Source organism: Dipodomys merriami, unplaced genomic scaffold, assembly GCF_024711535.1.
Source record: "Dipodomys merriami isolate MVZ:Mamm:240054 unplaced genomic scaffold, mDipMer1.0.p SCAF_11, whole genome shotgun sequence".
NCBI classification, from domain to species: Eukaryota; Metazoa; Chordata; class Mammalia; order Rodentia; family Heteromyidae; genus Dipodomys; species Dipodomys merriami.
In genome coordinates this window covers 16,349,019-16,359,935 of record NW_027202382.1, presented here as the reverse complement: position 1 = coordinate 16,359,935, position 10,917 = coordinate 16,349,019, and positions in this window count along the sequence as shown.

The following is a 10,917-nucleotide window of genomic DNA, read 5'->3' as shown; positions in this document are numbered from 1 at the left end:
GCAGGTGAGAATGGCTCAGAGCAAAGGCCATGATTAAAAAACAACAACAACAACAAGAAGTTGGGATGCCTAGCCTTTATCCTGCTCCTAGTTCATCTGTGGACCCAAGTCAGGAGTTTCTGGTTTTCAGCAAAAAGCAGTTTTTAAACACCACTTCTTCCACTTTGACCAGCGTGGCCAGTCTGGCCAGTCTCTAGGTTCAAAGTGTCTCTTTGTTCCCAGATCTTGTTTAATACTGAAGAAATGCACATTCAGCAGTCTGGCACTCAGGCTCGACATTTCGGAACCGTTTCCACCTCTGCCCTGTGTCTCTCCCTTTCCTTCCCCTTCATTTCTTTTCTATTTGGTTTTGAGTCTTGCAGTCAAATCTCCACTGACTAGAACATAAGCTCCTTGAGAGCAGGTACCTGCCTGCTTTGTTCATGGCTAGTGTCCTACAGTCTGGCACCACACAGGAGCTCTGCAAATAGCTGTTAAATAAATACATGGCAGAAGCAATTGCTATTCGGTGGGCCTCTGGGCCTATTCTTCCCCACTGGGACTTCGTTGTTCTATCATCACCTAGTGGGCACTTTTATGTACTGCCGAGTAAGGGAGAAAAATGCTTCTGACTCTTCCAGGCTGCAGGGAAGGCAGTTGCTGTGGGCAGAACGGCCCTGCAGGTGCCCCATTATCTGTGGTTTTGGCTGCTGGTTCCAAGCTTCTGGAGGATAGCTTTCCTGGAGAAGGCAACAAGAAAGACAGTAAAATTTGGGGCGGTGGGATGCAGGGAGGGAGAAAGGTGTCCTTGGAAGAATAAGTAAGAAGAGTAAAGACTAGAAGCTGGAAGTTTGGGCATATGCCCAGAGAGAAGTAGTGGCAGCTGAGTGGAGCAGTGGAAGATGAGTGACAAAGGATGAGAAGAGGCCTACAGGAAAGGGAACTCCCACCTATGGTGTGTTTGATCTGTTCCAGCTACTTCACATGTGGCCAATAAAGTAGACAAGTGCTGGTGGCTCACACCTATAATCCTAGCTGCTCAGGAGGCTGAGATCTGAGGATTGCAGTTCAAAGCCAACTGGAGCAGGAAAATCCATGAGACTCTTATCTCCAATTATCCATCAAAAAGCTGGAGCTATGGGGCTGGGAAGGTGGCTCAGTGGTAGAATGCTTGCCTTGCATGCATGAAGCCCTGGGTTCAATTCCTTAGCACCACATAAGCAGAAAAGGCCAGAAGTGGCGCTGTGGCTCAAGTGGTAGAGCGCTAGCCTTGAGCTGAAGAGCTGAGGGACAGCACCCAGACCTAGAGTTCAAGCCCAGGACTGGCAAAAAAAAAAAAAAAAAAAAGCTGGAGCTATGGCTAAAGTGTTAGAGCACTAGCTTTGAGCACAAAAGCTCAGAGACGGTACCCATGCCCTGAATTCAAACCATAGAATTGGTACCAAAAAAGTTTTTAAAAAATGAAGTATACTGTAGGAATCCTGTTTCACGATTAAGAAACTGAGGCATAGTTTGGTGAAGTGACTTGCTGAACGTCACACTTCTGGTAAGGGCAGAGTCGGCTTGAAACCATCAATCCTTCCAGAAGAGGGTGCCTGCTGGGGTTGTGCTTGAAGCTGGGTGGCACACGCAAGGTGCCTCTTCTACATAAGATGTCAGGACTGAAGTCCAGAGAGAGGATGGTCGCATCAACATCTACCAGATGGGCCAGCATGTAGCTTTTGTCCTGGCCTGTGCCTGGGCTCCCTTTTGAAGGACTTTGCTCTTGTGCAAGATCCCAGAGCCCAGGCCACAAGGGAGCTGGGAGCCTGATTGGGACCCGTGGCCAGCCATGCCCCCTGGGGACTGTCTTTGGGTTTCAGTTCTCAATGAGCTGCATCCCTGGGGGCAAGGTAAGTGTGAACAGATGCAGGTGAGGCAGCGGTGACCTCTCTCCCTTGGGAAGCAAAGAGGCCAGCAGACCCTCTGGGACTGTCAGGAAGCTGACAGGATCAGAGGAGGGGCACCAGGGTGCCCAATTCTCCTAGCTAGGCAGCAGACCTGGGATGTCTGACTTCAGCCTTCCTGCTAAAGGTCCTTCCTGCCCAGGTCCTTTGGCCTGCTCTTCTAGGAGCTGAGGGACACAGAGGGACAAGAGAGCAGCCTGTACTCAGACACAATCATTCAGACTTTGGATATTCTTGCCAGTAGGTCTTGTTAGAATTCCTATGGTCCCTGATCCTCTCCATGCTCAAGACTACTATTCTACCACTTGAGTCACAGCACTACTTCCAGCCTTTTCTGTTTATATGGTACTGAGGAATCGAACCCAGGGTTTCAGGCATGCTAGGCAAGCATTCTACCACATTCCAGGCCAAGAATTCCTACTTTTGAAATGAGAAAACTGAGGCTCAGAGATCCCCAAATTTTTCTAACTGAAAGACTTCTCAAGGTTGCTGAGTTTAAGCAAGACTGAAAATCTAAGTCAAGGAACCCCCAAACATTGACCACCTGATGATTGCCCCTTTCATTTTTCTTTTTCTTTTTCTTTTTTTTTTTTTGTCGGTCATGGGGCTTGAGCTAAGGGCTTGAGCACTGTCCCTCAGCTCTTCAGCTCAAGGCTAGCACTCTACCACTTAAGCTATAGCGCCACTTCCGGTTTTCTGGTAGTTTATAGGAGTTTCATGGACTTTCCTGCCTGGACTAGCTTTGAACTGCGATCCTCAGATCTCAGCCTCTTAAGTGGCTAGAATTACAGGCGTGAGTCACCAGCACCCAATGCCTTTTTCATTTCTCTCTCTCTCCCTCTCTCTCTCTGCCTCTCTCTTTCTCTGTCTCTTTCTGTCTCTCTGTCTCTCCCCCTCTCTTTCTCTTTCTTTCTTTCTCTCTCTCTTTCTTTCTTTATTCCTTCCTTCCTTCCTTCCTTCCTTCCTTCCTCCTTCTTCCTTCCTCCCTCCCTTCCTCCCTCCCTCCCTCCCTCTGTTCCTTCCTTCCTTCCTTCCTTCCTTCCTTCCTTCCTTCCTTCCTTCCTTCCTTCCTTCCTTCCTCCTTCTTCCTTCCTCCCTCCCTTCCTCCCTCCCTTCCTCCCTCCCTCCCTCCCTCTGTTCCTTCCTTCCTTCCTTCCTTCCTTCCTTCTTTTCTCTCTCTCTTTCTTTCTTTCTTTCTTTCTTTCTTTCTTTCTTTCTTTCTTTCTTTCTTTCTTTCTTTCTTTCTTTCTTTCCTTCCTTCTTTCTTTCTTTCTTTTTATTTTTATTGTGAACATACTGTACAGAGGGGTTACAATTACATGGGCAAGATAATGAGTACATTTCTTATCAAGCATTGCAGCCTCCTCCTTTGTTTACCCTTCACATCCCTTCCCAGCCTCCTCTTTCTTTCTTTTTGCAGGGGAGTCTCACTAATGGTATTGTCGGTAGCTTTGATCCTTCTGCCCCAGGCTCCAGAGTGCTGGAATTGCAGTTGTGCATGAATATACCTGGTGTCTGGGGCCATCTGTGCTCTTTCTGACCCCTCCACAGTTTCAGGGCCTTGCCCACAGCACTGCTTCTGCTCAGGCCTTCCTCGGGCTGTCAGTTACAGACATCTGGTTTTGTGCCAATGTGGTCTCCACCATCCAGGTTTCATTGCTCTTCTGATCCCCCAGCTCCTTCCCCCTTTTCACTACTGAGCCTGGGAGCAATCTAAGGCCAGGGCAGGGCAGGGTCAGAGCATTTTCTGATGATCCACGGGTGGACACTCATTCACATGTTCTCTGTGAGTGAGTGAATCTTTCACTCTGGTAGGAACCTGTCCCATTTTTTGTTTTTTTAATTTGAAAGCTGAGGAGACAGTGACCTGTCTGGGTCCCCAGCAGGTGACAGACAAAGCACTGACTTGACACCAGCCTCACTTTCCTTGCACAGAGTGATCTGGCCTCACACTGCTCCACAGAAGCTGCCCAAGGACCTGAGTGCACATGAGGGCTGACACCTCCGGCCACGCTGTCAGCATGTCTACCACGCAAAGGCTAGGTGCTTGCTGTTGTGTGAACTCCTCGAATGCGGAATGTGCCATGGGGAAACCACCAGGAGATTAGGGTAGTCAGAGTCCTAGCTCTGGGGAAGAAGGGTTTTGCATTACTCCTGCCAGACAGTTTTTTTTTAATCAAAGACTTAAAAAAATTAATCCTTATGGGCATTGCTGGGACTTAGTAATGAGCGATAGCAGCCAGTATACTCCAGTCTGTGAACTGGATCCCCCTGCTTATTCTTAAACAGTCCAGGTATCTCTTTTCTTCATGACCTAGCTCAGGCAGGGCAGGTGTGTGTGGGCAGAAGCTGGCACCCAGAGCCAGAGACATTGCCATTACCTTCACAGAGCCCAAGTCCAGTATCTCCACTGTGCAGATGGAGCCATGGAGCCCAGAGAGCCATAGCATGGGGGCAGAGGCAGAGCCAGAGCTAGGGGCAGGAATCTGTGTGTAAGGAGTCAACTATGAAACAGCTGAGGGAAAGGCTGCCTCCTGACTCCAGGCTGGGCACTGGGTCCCATGGGCAGGATACCCCAGGATTTCAGGGAGGGTGTTCCCATGAAGAACTCTTTTTTTGGGGGGGGGGAGCCAGTCCTGGGACTTGACTCAGGGCTTGGGTACTGAGCTTTTTTTGCTCAAAGCTATCACTTGAGTCACAGTGCCATTTCCAGCCTTTTCTGTTTATATGGTACTAAGGAATCAAACCCAGAGCTTCCTGCATGCTAGGCATGCAGTCTACCACTAAGCCACATTCTCAGCTCCATGAGGAACTCTTAAAAACCTCAGCTCTTAATCCTGTTACAAAGCAAGCTGACTCTCAGCATGAGTTTCAGAAGGGACATTTGAACTACAGTATAGCACCACCTCTGGAAATTCCTCTATGATCTGTGCTGTCTGGGGCCCAAACCTTGGGCTGAAAGCAGCTCAGATGGCAGGAGAAATAGGCCCTAAGACCAAGTTGACATCAACAGGAACTGGGGCCTGGAGCAACATGGCCATCAGTCAAGGGCCACAGGGCAGAGTCACAAGAGACCAGGGCCAGCCCAGGAAGAGGTGAGGTAGTTTCCTATTGGTTGGAACTCCCTGCCTGTCCCTGCCACCTTTCCTCCTCTTGAGGCCCCACCTGGCCCCTGGTTGCCTCCAGCCTTTATTTCTTCCAGTCCAATCTCCTGGAGTTGCTAAAGTGTCCTCTCTATTTTTTATTTATTTATTTTTGCCAGTCCTGGGGCTTGAACTTAGGACCTGGGAAATGTCACTGAGCTTCTTTTGCTCAAGGCTAGCACTCTACCACTTGAGCCACAGTGCTACTTCTGGCTTTTTCTGTTTATATGGTATAGAACCCAGGGCTTCATGCATGCTAGGCAAGCATCTACCACTGAGCCACATTCCCAGCCCAGGGTCTTCTCTAGAGAGCCAATCATGCCCCATCTTTTCCCCGCTTAACACCTTCCAGGGCTTTCTAATGCTCTCAGGAGAAAAACCAAGGCCCCAGCACCCTGCTAAGCTGTCCCTCCCCCCCATTATAAAAGTCTTAGCCCACAAGGGACTGAGCAAAGCCCTAGTTGCTCAGAGCCCGCAGGATATTGAAGGCCACAGCCCAGCTGTCCAGAGGAGCTGCCCATGGACCTGCCTCCAGGCCTTTGACTTTGGTTTTGCCTCTGTAATTAATTTATGGGAAGCACTTAAATTGCGAGTCAACACAGTCTTGTAAATCTTATTTAATCCCAGCCTCCACTGGAGGGAGCAATGCCCAGGACATGGAGCTTTTCTTACAGTGATTATGTTTGGTTTTATTTCAGGAAAACCCCCAAAAGGGAATATTTAGGGTCTTGTTTCCACAAGCACCCGTGGAATGCACAGGCTTGCAGGCACTGTCTGGTTAGATACAGAGAAATTTGGAGGCATTCTTGGGGGGCAGGGGGTGTCCAGCTCACCCCCAAATCCTTTTGGCTCTATCTCTGAGCACATACTAAAGCCCATCCCTGCTCCCTTGTGGATCTTGCACCTGATCCAAGCCCTTATCACCTCTGCAGTCTCTTCCAGCCATCTGTATGTCTCTGTTTCTGTCCTCACTTTGCTCCAAGCTCTTCCTGTGAATGATCAGTGGCAAGTTCCTACTCCCTGGAGGAAGTATTCCAAAGGTCTTATGACCTGACTAGGGGTGGAGGGGTCTTAAAGGTTCACTTAACCCTCTGGCCTCCCTCCCTTCTCCAGCTTCCCTGGTGGGCCACTCAGGGCTCTGGCCTCCTGTGTCCTGCGTTTGCTGTTCTCAAGCTGAATTATTCACACTTGCCCTATGCACACTAGATCTGTGCCCTTGCTACCTGAACACCTGGTTCAAAAGCTGGCCCTCAAGCCGGGGGCTGGTAGCTCATGCCTGTAATCCTAGCTACTCAGGGGGCTGACATCTGGGGATCTCAGTTCAAAGCCAGCCCAGGTAGGAAAGTCTGTGAGACCTTATCTCCAATTAACCACCAGAAAACTGGAAGTGGCACTGTGGCTCAGGTAGTAGAGCTCTAGTCTTGAGCTGAAGAGCTCAGGGACAGTGCCCAGGCCCAGAGTTCAAGCCCCATGACCGACCAAAACAAACAAAAAAACAAAAAAAAAGAAAGTGGCCCTCCACATATTTCCACTCTGGCAGGACCCCACCACCACAGCCTTTGCAACCCTCACCCCCCTAAGCACTCACCCCCAAGCCAACAGTTCCTATTTCTTTCTTCATTGTCCACTGTACCTGCTCCCCACCCGGACAGAGGCTTTTTGCTCTGTTCACTGCCACCCCTCCAGGACAGAAAATGCCTCGCAATTCACAGCAGGTACTCAACAAATATTCCTAAAATGAAGAAACGGATGTGTTGTGCCTGTCATTTGACAGAGCAGGTGGACAGTGCTCTTCCAGCTGCTCTGAGAGTGTCTCTTCTGGGCAAGAATGGTCTGAGGTTACCTCCCTCAGCAAGTCTTCTGTTGAGATTTTTCTTGTCCTCCAGGAAACCCTACAGAGCCCTTCCCTGCCCCAGTGGAAGCATTTCTACCTGATCCTAGGCTGGGACTTTCTCCCTTGTGGTCTGCATTGAGTATCATGTCTGATTCAAGCAGGAGTCATCCCAGTGGGCATCTGAGTCATACTCAGAAGGCACCTGGACCCCATTCCAGCTTTGCAAAGCCTCCTGGGCTGGACTCGTCCTCTCCCCATTTATGCCTCACAACAACCCGCTGAGGTGGTCATCCTCATCCCCATTTTACCGATGGGGAAACTGTGGTCAGAGGCCGCAGAAGTAATTGCCCCAACCTCCCTATAGCTGATGCCTGCCACAGAACAGAGTAGAGCCTGCCTGCTTGTCTTGAAGGCCAGCCACAGCCACTGCCCCACTCACAGCTCTTGCTCACTGTTTATGAGATAAGCGAAGGGGTAAACCTCAGCACTTAGGGCTCCGAGATAGAACCACAGCATATGCCGTCTGATAGTTAGGTGGATGGATCAGCAACAGCCTGTGCCATGCTCTGCTGAGATCTGAGACTATAAAGAAACTGAGTCATGAGGTTATCAGAATAAATAAAGAGCAAAAAGTGAACTCAACAGACCAACAGGATTTATTTGGGAGTGAAGCCTGGGAAGGACACCCAAGTCTTCAGCATGGTTGAAGAAAAAGTGGCACCCTCCCCCTTTACAACTAGGACTCTTTACAGAAAGAGTGAAGGGGTGGAGGGCGGATAGAAGCAGGTGAGATGGAGGTGGGGTGGTGAGCAATGTTATTTTAACTGAGGACTTTCAAGGTCTCAACAGGGGCATCAGCATTGAAGTGGCCTTGGTCTCAGGCTCTCTTCTTCAAAACCACACTATTAGGTTTGTTCAAGGGGAAAAAGAGGGGAGATGATTCATCAGGGTCTGCAGCAAGGACAGTTCTAAGATTTGGCTGGGGGGGGGAGGAGTGTGAGTGCTTTAGGTTAAGTCATTTTCCATCAGAGATCATGCCTCTGGGTCAATCTCTCCCTTTGCCATGACCTGAGGGGTAGGGAAAAGTCACACAATGGTGTCTCTCCTGGGTCAGACAAGGCCCAGAACTGGAAGCTGAGGCCAGAGCCCAGCCAAAGGCCTTGCTCATTCACACTCAGTATTTTCAGTTCTCCTCCCTACCTCCCTTCTAGTGAAGATATTCATTGCAGTGCTGTTGACAGTAGAGATTTCCCAGCCCCCCCCCCCCCCCCCACTGGATTCTCACAACAGTCCTTTGATGTAGACATTGTTCTCTCTCCCATGGAGAGTAGAGACAGCCTGAGAAATAAAGTGGAAGTTTCCTCGGGGCTGCTGATTCTGGACTGGGTCAGCTCACAGGTGTCCTAAAGCAGAAGCCAGTGTTACAAATGGAGTTTGTCTCCACTAGGAGTCCTGGCTGGGGACACAGGATGTGGACTAAGACAAAGTCCTCCCCACATCACCCAGAAATGGCCCCTGGGGCTGCCCCTCTTCGCTTCCCTGAGGGAGATGTGGAAGAACCCTAGTCTCAGACCTTCTTGCTCTGAGCTGACTCTCAGGAAGGCCCTTCTGACCCAAGAGACCATTTGGGAAAGCCCTGGGAAACCCTAACACCTGCTGCAAGTGTCTGCCACTTCTGCCATGTAGACACTGCCAAAAATACAACACCAAACCCTCGAAACTTCATAGGGAAGAGACTCTGGGTTGGCCTTCCTCTTCCCTTTCCCCAGCTTTGCATCAGGACTATCCAAAGCTGAATAGTGTTTTCCATTAGAGACAAGTAGTGCGTGCACGCATACGTGTGCTCAGTGTGTGTGTGTGTGTGTGTGTGTGTGTGTGTGTGTGTGTGTGTGTGTGTGTGTGTGTGTGTGTGCTGACACTAGGGTTTGAATTCAGGTCCACTTGCTCAGCTTTTTCACTTTTTCATGGCTGTCACTCAATCACTTGAGTCATAACTCAGTCCAAATTTTTTGGTGGTTAGTTGGAGATAAGTCTCTTGATTCCCCCTCTTCAACAGTGATTCTCAGCTCTCAGCTTCTTGAATAGCTAGGATTATAGGTTTGAGTTAGCAGCACCTGGCTAAGCAACATTTTGAATTTTTGTTTGTTTTTGGTTGGTCATGGGGCTTGAACTTAGGACCTGGGTGCTGTCCCTGAGCTTTTCTATTTAAGGCCAGTGCTCTACCACTTTGAGGCACAGAACCATATCTAATTTTCTGATGGTTAATTAAAAATTAAAGTCTCTGGGGCTGGGAAGGTGGCTCAGTGGTAGAGCGCTTGCCTTGCATGCATGAGGCCCTGAGTTAGATTCCTCAGCACCACATAAGCAAAAAGAAAAAAGCCGGAAGTGGTGCTATGGCTCAAGTGGTAGAGTGCTAACCTTGAGCTGAAGAGCTGAGGGACAGTGCCCAGGCCCAGAGTTCAGGCCCCACGACTGGACCCAAAAAAAAAACAACATAAAAATTAAAGTCTCATGACCATGATCCTCAGATCTCAGACTCCTGAGTAGTTAGGATGACAGGCATAAGCTACCAGCACCGGGTTTGATACTTTTTTTTTTTCTCCAATTCTGGGGCTTCAACTCAGGGCCTGGGCACTGTCCTTGAGCTTCTTTTGCTCAAGGCTAGCACACTACCACTTGAGCCATAGCACCTCTTCTGACTTTTTCAGTGTATGTAGTACTGAGGAATCGAACCTAGGGCTTCATGCATGCTAGGAAAGTACTCTACCACCAAGCCACATTCCGAGCCCCAGCTTTAAACTTTTAATAGTGGTTTCATACTCTCTTCTATTCATTCAATAAATTAACTGAGCATATATTTGAGCAACTACTGTATGTTAAGCATTACACTGAGCCTTGGGGAACAAAGTGACCAAAACAGACAAAATTGCTGCACTCAGGTGTGTACATTTGGGATGCCACACAGTAAGTAAATCTTGATGACATTAGTTAAATTGTGCAATATGCTAGAATTTGAGAAGTGCAAAGGTAGAAAATAATAGAAGTTGGGCTGGAAAGGTGGCTCAGTGGTAGAGCGCTTACCTTGCATGCCTGAGGCCCTGGGTTCGATTCCTCAGCACCATATAAGCAAAAAGAAAAAAGCTGGAAGTGGCGCTGTGGCTCAAGTGGTAGAGTGCTAGCCTTGAGCTGAAGAGCTGAGGGACAGTGCCCAGGCCCAGAGTTCAGGCCCCACGACTGGAGCCAAAATAAAAACAATAATCGAAGTTGAAGAGGTGAGATGATGGAATTTTAAATAGGATGGCTTCCTTTCTTAAAAATTTTCCTCTCACCATCTTATCTTTTTCTTGTATAAGGAAACCAACTTTAGTCATATTTCTGCTGATAAGCATTTAGGACTTCTCTTTTGTTTGGCCATTATAAATAATGTTATTCTAAATTTTTGTGTGCACATGTGTCAAATATTTTCTAAGGCATGTATAGAATTGATAAATTCTGTAGAATGGATACATTCAGGGCCTCTTCAGACTGACTTAGCCAGAGGGTACAACAGGTTCACCCAAATGGTTTTAACAGCTCCCTTGGCAGCAGGCTCTGAGAGTTCCAGTCCCTCCTCTGCTTTTCCAACACCTGCTGTTATCAGATTTTCAAAGATACTTGTTGATATAGACATTTGTTTAAATCAGAACCTGCTAGGTAACTACTAAGAGCATTTTTCCATTAAGTTTATTTATTCTTGATGCTTCATCTTTATTTCCTAGGAATCTCACGACTTTTGTCCACTGATCTTTTGTTTACTGATCTTTTAAACTTAAACTCAGAGCTTTATGCTCTCACTTGGCTCTTTTGATCTTGTCTGACACTCTACCACTTGAGCCATACCTCCAAGTCTCAGCTTTTTGTTGGTTAACTGAGATAGTATCTCTTGGATTTTTCTCCCCTGGGGCTGGTTTTGAATCTCAATCCTTAGCTCTCAGCCTCCTGCATAGCTAGGATTTATTCACAAAAGAACCAAAAA